This window comes from Myotis yumanensis, unplaced genomic scaffold (assembly GCF_028538775.1).
Source record: "Myotis yumanensis isolate MYYU_CA2020_CCGP unplaced genomic scaffold, mMyoYum1.0.hap1 SCAF_5, whole genome shotgun sequence".
In the NCBI taxonomy this organism is placed as follows: Eukaryota; Metazoa; Chordata; class Mammalia; order Chiroptera; family Vespertilionidae; genus Myotis; species Myotis yumanensis.
In genome coordinates this window covers 28,343,217-28,351,233 of record NW_027223756.1, presented here as the reverse complement: position 1 = coordinate 28,351,233, position 8,017 = coordinate 28,343,217, and the positions used below count along the sequence as shown (strand labels likewise).

The following is an 8,017-nucleotide window of genomic DNA, read 5'->3' as shown; positions in this document are numbered from 1 at the left end:
TTCAGGAGTTACATCAAAAAGTGGACAATGAATTATGAAAGAATAAAAATGAGACAAATAAAAATAGATGGATATCAATATAACCTATTAGAAATTTGAAAAATGAAACATAGTCATGTAACAAAACCTCAGCAGATGGGATAAAATTCAGCCTGGACTCTATTGAAGAACAAATTAGTAAATTGGTATATAACTAAGAAATAGCACAGAACAAAAAGATAAATTATGAAAGAGTAGTAAACAATGTTACAGTCATCTATTGTTATGTGACAAACCACCCTAAAACTTAGTGGCATAAAACAGCCATTTTACTATGCTCATGAACTCTGTGGGTCAGGAATTCAGTGTGGGGGGGGCATAATAGGGATGGACTGTTTGTACTATGATGCCTCAGATAGAAAGGCTCAAAACTAGGGTGACATGTGATATGGGCTACTATATTCTGGAGGTAACTTCCCTTTCATGATTGATGCTGGCAGTCAATCAGAAACTTGCATGTGACCTTTCTATATGGTCTATGCTTCTTTACAACATGGTGGCTGGGGTCCAAGAGCAAATACCACTTCCATCATACTTTCTTGACTTTGGTCAAGCAGTCAGAGATCAGATTTAAGCAGAGGGGACGTAGGCCCTACATTTTGAATAGAGGAGTATCAAAAAACCTGGGACTCCGGTTTTAAAACTGTCACATAAGACCTGGAAGATAAGTTGAAAAATTCTAACATAGACCCAATAGAAGTTCCAGAAGAACAGAATGGAGGGAAAGGCAGAAAGAAGAAAAGGTAATAATGATTCTGGTTCTTGCCAAGATGGACTGCAGCTATCCTATTCCATGACCATTCCTGGAAGAATCATGGTTTCTTATGGACTTCCTAACAAAGAAAAGGCCAGGACCAGATGGTGCACAAATGGCAGGATTTCCTTCTTTTTGTGGCTGAGTAACATATATATATATATATATATATATATATATATATATATATATATATATATATATATTTCATTCATGTGTCCATGGACACTTAGGTTTTTTGACATCTTGGCTATTGTGAATAATGCTGTAATGAACATGAGGGTGCAAATATCTCTTCATGACAGTGATTTAATTTTCTTCAATCATATACACAGAAGTGGAATTGTTGGGTCATATAATTTTTCTATTTTTAATTTTTTGAGGAACATCCACACTTTTTTTCGTAATGGCTGCACCAATTTACATTCTTACCAATAGGGTACAAGGCTTCCTTTTAAGAGTCATTTAGACTTAACATTTGTTTGTAGAAGTTAACAGGACTATGCAGATAAATTCATCTTTCTATAGTATAACCACTCATAATAGCATTTATGAAACACCATAATGTTCCAAGACACTAGACTGAACATTTCATAAGCATTGTTTCACTTAACCCCTCACAACTTCATGAATAAGACCACATCATTGTGCTCGCTTTGGCAGCACATATACTAAAATTGGAACGATATAGAAAAGCTTAGCATGGCCCCTGCACAAGGATGACATGCAAATTCATGAAGTGTTCCTTTTTTTATATTAGTAATGGATCAAACTAGTTGTATATCTGTATATCCCTTAAATGAATGTTAAGTCTAATAAAAACATTAATAAAAGATAACATCATTATATCCTTTTTTCAGATGAGGAAACTGAAGTTTGGAGAGATTCAGTAACTTTTAAAATATTACATATATGAAGTAGCAGAGCCAGGACTTGAATATGAGATTTCCAGACACAAAAGCCTGTGCTCTTAATCACCATTTTATCATATCTCCTAAAGATGTTGCTAATAGAACAAACGGTTCATACACGCACATACTCAAGCTGCAGGGCTCTCATTAAAAATGAGTAATAGAGGCCTGGCCAGATGGCTCAGCTGGTTGGAGTATCCTCCCATATACCAAAAGGTTGCAGGTTCAAGTTCCAGTCAGAGCACATACCTAGGTTGCAGGTTTGATCACCAGTTGGGGCAGGTATGGGAGGTAACCTATCAATGTTTCTCTCACACAATGATGCTTCTCTTTCTCTAAAATCAATAAAAACATGTCCTCGAACAAGATTTTTTTTTAAATTGAGTATTAGATACATGAGCCAAATTCAAACTGGAAAAAAGGGCCCATCCCCGGTGGTTGTCACCTCATACAGGAGCCTGTGCTATTGACTGACTGACTGAAAGACTGCATTCGACATTTGCCACAATGTTCCCATCTTTTGAGAAAAATTTATTTCTTGCAAAGTCAGAAATACTTCAGCTGCAGTAGAAAATAATTTCAATGGGTCTGTGTTTAAGTTGGTACCAAAAAAATTCAGCTTCACGCAAACCTCACCTCCTCTGGTAATCTTTCCTGATGCCCCATTTCTGTTCTTACTTACACATCCCTTCGACGACCTCACAGTGCCTGTGCAAATCTCTGCCTTGCACTTATCACTAACTACCGTAATTTTAGCTTTGCTTGAGTCTCCCTTCTAGGCTGTAACCTCCTGAGGAGTAGGCACCAGGCTCTATTCAATTTTATATCCCCAATGCCTTTCCCAGAGCCTGAATATAATCTGGATTAAACACCTGCCAATAAATTTATAAATTCAATGACTGCATAGCCAAATGACTGGCCTACCTGAAACGGAAGAAACCCAATTCAAGTTACTCTCAAAGGAAACTGTACGGCTGTGATATTATGATAATCACATAATTGATAATATGATAAAATCACACACTAATTAACTATTGTTTTGTTCACACTGGCTAACCTAAAAGCCATAGAGGTAATGAATCTATCAGGAGGGAAGTAATGTGCCACCAGACGACGTGACTACGAACAGACTGTGACTGTCTGAGGGAAAGCGCTGTAGACACCAGGTTTTCAGTGCGGACGCCTGGTGGTGCTACAGGCTAAAAAGCAGCAGGAGGAGCCCTGCGTTTGCCGCAGACTCCATCTTAGAAAAGACAAATCCGAAGGCTGCCGGGGATAGACGGGGCTTGGAAAACGTCGGCAGCGAGCCCATATTTTAGACCTTTCTGCCAGTGAATGGGACTAGAAGTAAGCTGACGATCTCTCTCTTACAAGGCTTTCGAAGGCTTCTTTTGTTAAGACGACGTACTCAGAGGATATTCAGGAAATCGTGCGAGAGGAAATCTGGCAGAAGAGGCAAGTGGTGAGTTTTTCTTTCTTCCTGGGCGTAGCGCAGACGGCCCGGGAAGAGGAAAGCTACATTTATGGTCAGAATTTTTGCAGGTTTGGCGCTGGCGGCAGAGAGGGGAGCGTCTGCGTAGCAGCCGGAGGATAGGTGACAGCAGGGTGGTTTCCAAAGAGCTCAAAGAACAGTTTACATCCAGCCGCAGAAGAGCCTTTGCTCTCGATCAGGAAACCAGACTCATGTGCGCTCTGCAAGTATTGCCTGCAAACGTTTGTGTTATTAGAAAAATCTGAGATGATCACCCTTGGAAAATTTCGTTTGAAGATTCCAGAATGTGCACCGGGGACACGCATGAGATTTGGGTGAATTTTTAATAATTGGAAACTACACAATCAGTTCCATTTCCATTTTCACAACAATGAGCGATGTAATCATGGTGTAAATAATTTGCCCATCTGTGGGGGGAAATCGCTGGATGAAGAACAACCCAAGGTAAGTTGAACTCTCGTGGAAAGGAATGGTAGATATCCACACTTGTCTGGGACCTCCTAAGGTCCAAATCGTGACAGTCAGTGACAACTTGAAGATTTTGTCTCAATAAGTGAGAAACGGCTCCATGAACTCTCCAGGCTCACTGAATTCTCCAACCTCTGGAAAGTACTCGCCGAGTATTTTAAATGCTACTGATATCTGTGCATTATAAAGCGCCAATGCAAGAAAATTACCAGGCAATTTCAAGGCTATGTGGCAAATTCTCAGGCAATTCGCTTTGGAAATAGTTTCAGAAATATCATTCTTCATGTGAAGGATGTTGGATGACAAGTCCAGTGAATTAGTCATTTTGATACCTATCTGCTCATCCTGGAGTACCTCTAGAAACAGACTTCACCTCCTTAAGGATCATCATCTCAGCATTCTGGAATAAAAAGAAAATGCCTTGATCCTCCCAGAATTTTTTCATTGAATGTTAAAAATTGTTTATGTTTTGCCAACCTAGTGCAATACAGAGATGAGGGAGATACATGCAACATCACTCTATTGCAAATGAAATTAGGTTCCTCGAAGCTGAAATAAGACAATAGGTAGAGAAAATATCATCTTCGGCATTCTTGCTTTAAGACTCTGGGTAAAAAGGAGAGGAAATAACATTAGAGTTGGTATTTTATGGCTCTGACTTAAGTATTGTTTTCTTCTGAAACACAATCAACAAGTACTAATGGCTTAGCTATTTTTATCTTTTTTTTTTTTTTTTTTACCTTACAATGGTCTTTGTTTAGAAGCCAGTAGACTCTTTCTTGTTGAGTACAGAAACAAATGCATTTTTTTCTGCTCATACCTAATTTTCTTTGATCTTCCAAAGGTAAGTTACCTCTAAGACTGGGTGTGGACTGTTCTAACAGATATCTGGAAGTTTGACAAAAAACCTCATTCCAGGTCTATACATAAAATGATAGTCTTCATAACTTCCCATGGAAGGTCAGGCTATTTTAAAGTCATCTTTTGCTTTTCTTGATATTTCATGGATGATGGCTGATACATTGTAATAGTCTACTGTTCACAGGTTTGGTCTCCATCTATTAAATTCAAGTAACAATTTATTTGAAATGGTTAATATTATGTAGTTCTTACTTTATATTTGAAAAAAGTCATGTGATGATGACACAAAATCTAATACAGATATAAAACTACAGTTGACCTTGAACAATGCAGGAGTTAGAGGTGCTAACCCCCACACAATTAAAATCCCCATATAACTTTTGACTCCCTCCAAACTTAAGTTGTTTCTTGGTATCCGAAGGATTGGTTCCAGGACCCCTGAAAATACTACAAATGTTGAAGTTCCCTATGTAAATGGTGTAGGTCAGTGCATACAATCGGCTCTCCACATCCGCAAACCCCCAACAACAGATGGAACACAGTACAGGCATTTATTGAAAAGAATCCCCATATACGTGGACCCATAGTTTAAACATGCATTGTTCAAGGGTCAACTGTACAGGGGGAAATTTTCATTGATGGAAATAAATGTCTCTTTCATTATTTAAGACATAATTTACTGAGTTGCTGTGTAGCTCATCTATTGCAGTGCTAAATTTGTATTTGTTAACTTTTACTGTTTTCTTTTTTCTTAAACCCCAAAAACAATTCATTCTTTAGCAATTAATATTTCAGCATCTCCAATACAATAAAAGAAAATGTCATGTAATGTGGATTGGCAAAACAATCTATATATACTCAAATCAAACTAGAGCTCATGATAATATCTGGTCAAGATTTTTTTCCCAAGGAAACAGTTTGTACCAATAGGCTATGATGATTCTCCTTAAACTAAAAAATGCCAAGATTTTTCTTATGCAAATTCTCTTTCAAAATCATTAGTTGCATATTTGTACCAGGGAAGAGAATAAAGCCCTACTTGAATCACCTTTACTTTGAAATCCTGCTTGCTTGAGCTTCATGAAGTGTATATCTTGATAGATTACAGAAAAATAAATCTTTTGTATCCTTAATAAGGCAAAAGCAAAATTCTGAGTGTTACCACAGGTCCAAAATTTCCACCCTAAGACGATAAAAGGTGCTAGAACCCTCCCTTCCCATGCTAGGATATTTCTCATATATTTCCTGCAGGGCCTCAGAGGTAAGTCACTGAAAAAACCCTCTTTTGCCATCTGATCGCTGAGTGTAAAGTTAGATTGTGAGCTGAAGACCATTGGAGGGTTGGATTCTTGGCCTCAGTTGGGGTGCATGCCAGAGCAACCAATTGATGTGTCTCTCTTCCCCCCCTCCTCTTCCCTCCTTTCCACTGTCTGAAAATCAATGGAAAAACTATCCTTGGGTGAGGATTTACAAGAAAAGAAAATAACCATGGGTATAATGCATTGAAATCTGGAAACCACTGACAAAAAAATCAGCACTGGTTCCGTCATCTCTGGAGAAACTTCCGTTTATTTCTAGATGTATGAACACTTTGAAACGGAAAGAAGAATGAAACCTTATGAATTGTGAGAACACTTATGACTCAAACTTTCCTCTCCTTCGTGCCATCCCCCAATTCACCATAACTGTTTTAATTCAGAGAACCTATCATAACTAAATAATCATATGCTTGGTTAAATGTAAAATTTCAAGTGATTTACTAGTCATTATTTTCCTTTATGATGTACACGATCATCACTATATCTCTATCTGATCTTAATTAAGTTTTGCAGTCTGTGTAAAGAGCATTTTTTCAAGACTTGGGTCTTGGGGTTTATTCACCTGGATGAAGTGTGTTAAATGCTCAATGTCAATGCATGAAAATATTTTGGGTTATAGTTTTAATATAAAAATAATCATGAAAAGCAAAAATCATAACAACAGAATACAAGTAGGAGTTTATTTCTAAATATTAAAAAAGGGAACCTATAATTGCTCAATTTTTTAAAACCCAAGTACAATAAATAAATGAGAGCTTTAAAAATGTTATGCCATTGTTACATTTACTAAATCATTCATTCGAGTTTTCTGGAAATACAGAGGATAGAGGTACAGGTTTAATGACACCATGAGGGAACAATCAGACAAATTCATAATATAGTACACCCTATAAGACAACTGGTCTGAACACTTCAAGAAATTAAATATCATAAAAGATGGGAGAATTTTCTAGAATAAACAGATATAACACCCAATACAATCATAAAATTTGATTTAAAAATTTCTAAGACATTTCTTATAACAGGTAGTTAAGAAAGCAAGTACATTTGTTAAAAAACAAACAAACAAATCTCAAGAGTGAATATGAATTCTCTTCAAGTTGAAGAAAATCAGGGAAGGATAATGGAAAGATGAGATTTAAAGAAAAATGTTTTAAATATATTTTTATTGATTTCAGAGAGAAAGGGAGAGGGAGAGATAGAAACATCAATGATGAGAGAGAATCATTGATTGGCTGCCTCCTGCATGCCCCCTACTGGGGATCAAGCCCACAACCCAGGCATATGCCCTTGACCAGAATCAAACCTGGGACCTTTCAGTCCCCAGGCTGATGCTCTATCCACTGAGCCAAACCAGCTAGGGCTGAGATTTTATAAGGACTGGATTTTTTTTATAATATTAGGGAATTATTGTTAATTTTGTTAAGTGTGATAGTGGCATTATGAATGTGTGGGAAAATGTACTTATACTTGGGAGATGCCTGATGAAATATTTAGAGGTGAAGTGTCATAATGTCTTCAAGTTGCTTTCAAATGGATCAGAAAACAAAGAGGGTATATGTGTAGAGTAAAATATATAGATTCAACAAATAAGATAAAATATTAATAACTTTTAAATTTTCAATTAGGTAGAATTATGTTGGTATAGTTCTTTTTAACTTTTCCATACAGTATATTTGAAAATGTTTTCATACAAATATTTAATTAATATACTTTATTTTTCAGAACAGTTTTAGGTTTTACAGAAAATTAAGCAGATAATACAGAGTTCCCATATACCCACTTTCTTCCACTCACAGTTACTCTAGTATTACCATCTTGCATTAGTGTGGTACATTTATTAGAACTGATGAATCCATATTGATCCATTATTATTAACTAAAGTCTGTAATTTGCATTAGGGTTCATTCTTTGTGTTGTAGATTCTATGGGTTTTGACAAGTGTGTAATGTCATGTATCCATTATTACAGTGTTTCAGTGCCCCCAAAGTCCCCATGTTTTACCTCTTATTCACTCCCCCCTGCAACAACTAATCTTCTTAACATTGCCTGTACTTTTCCAAAATGTCAGGTACTTTTCCAAAATGTCAGGTACTTTTCCAAAATGTCAGGTACTTGCAATAATAGCATAGGTAGCCTTTTCAGACTGGCTTCTTTCACTAAACAATATACA

General features: G+C 36.8%; 1 non-coding gene across 1 annotated transcript; it reads left to right on the top strand.

Annotated features, from left to right (window-relative positions):
- The first annotated feature begins 1,440 nt into the window (after window positions 1-1,440).
- Window positions 1,441-1,547, top strand: LOC139011808 (U6 spliceosomal RNA). Its single transcript, XR_011471641.1, has one exon. It is a non-coding gene; the product is annotated as a U6 spliceosomal RNA (small nuclear RNA).
- Window positions 1,548-8,017: the final 6,470 nt, after the last annotated feature.